The following is a 1,715-nucleotide window of genomic DNA, read 5'->3' as shown; positions in this document are numbered from 1 at the left end:
ATTAAGATTAGTTGGCCACTGTGGCTGAAGTAGTTTACAGGTTATATGGACCCTTTTTACCCATTGGCTATTCTTGTTTGTTCTTACAGTATGTGGCTTCATGCAAATGCAAAAAATAATTGTTAATTAATATACGGTATTTCTTAAAATGAACAGCTGGCATTGTGTAATATGGTTGTCCTGGGGATTATGCGCAGGGAAAGCAATTATGTTTTAATTTTTCAAATGTATGGCTAAATAACTTAAATAGATAAATAGCCACCAATTGTGGGAAAATTAATAAGTATTTGTAATGAAATTAATAATAATAATTAATTAACAATAAAAGTAAATGGTTCATTTCAACAACACTAATAACAATATTTTATATTACATGAGTAAAACATAATTAAGAAAAGAAAAAACTATTCTTAATGTGGGCAGTTTTAGGATTTTTGAATAAACTTTCTAAGAAAAGTGTCCACCCGACCCCCTACATTGTTTTTAACATACATATTTGAACGGTTGTGACGTTGGTTAGCTTTTCATTTTGGAAACACCACCCTTGCAGCGATATTTTTCAAGTTTAGGGGTCCAAGAAACCATTAGTCCAGACTTTGATTGGGATTCCGGCTCTTTTTAAGGAAGGAGGTCTGTTTTTTTTGTTTGGGCTCGGCTCAACTAAAAAAGAGTTCGGGCTCTTTGGCTTCCTCAGATTTTGTTGTTGTTGGAAAGATGAAATTTAATTACCAAAATTATGGTGGTTAAAGGAAGTGATGGAGCGGTTACTGTAAATAAAGAGTACGAAACAACGGTGCAAGAAGTTGCTGATCAGGGCACGTTTATATGGATTGATGTATAATATATCATCCATAAACAGAGTGCTACAAAAAAAAGATATAAGCTGGCAGCAAGCGTTGGGGCGGGCCCCTTCGCCACTCCACGCAAAAAACTCGGGGCGTAGTTGCGGCCCGGTTACGTGCCGTCGTTTAATACTTGCGCCTGCCGTCGTTTAACATGGTGGCCGATTCCAACAAACAGTGGAATTCTCTATATAATTTGTGTCTTTAATTTCTGGGGACCAAATGTTCACTTTTTTTGCTCTCTCTTTGTCTGCTTACTTTCCTGTGGTACAAGTATGGTGTATCAACTAATATCTTGAATATCAGGTCATGGTAGACGTGTTCAGGGCGGGACTGGTTTATTACGTGTTGAATTTTTCATTTGACATTTGGACCAATTACCACAAGTTGTCCAAGTTTTGGTACTGAAGATATGGATACTAAGTGTTCTCTCTCTCTATGCCCCAACTCGGCGGGTAGATTCGTCAAGACGTCGTCAATAAACGGGCACACTACTTCCCCACGGTTTCGTAATACGTAACAAGTCGATCCAATGACTGTATATCTTTTTGATCCCACAAAATGGTGTGTCTGTTTTACTGGCTCTAAATGTCTAATTCCTTGTGGTGCATCAGATATACCACAAGCCAGTCTCTCTCTACTGCCACCCAGTGGTTAGTGATGTGTAAGTCAGCAGCATTCAGGTAAACGCTGGTAACGGAAGAAACAGCTGACCTTGGCCAGGCAAGAGGGGTGGGGGTTGAAGTAGACCCCAACTTTGTTGTTGATGGAGGACACTCCCTTTTACCACTCCCAGTTCTTGAAAGTGGAATACAGCCTATAAGCCACTGCGGGGGGGGCATTCAGTAATTGGTAAATGGTAAGTGGACCTGT

The sequence above is a fragment of the Morone saxatilis genome, unplaced genomic scaffold, assembly GCF_004916995.1.
Source record: "Morone saxatilis isolate NCDOM2014 unplaced genomic scaffold, NCSU_SB_2.0 Contig11, whole genome shotgun sequence".
Lineage (NCBI taxonomy): Eukaryota > Metazoa > Chordata > Actinopteri > Moronidae > Morone > Morone saxatilis.
The sequence above is the reverse complement of the archived record's forward strand: the minus strand, read 5'-3'. Positions refer to the sequence as shown.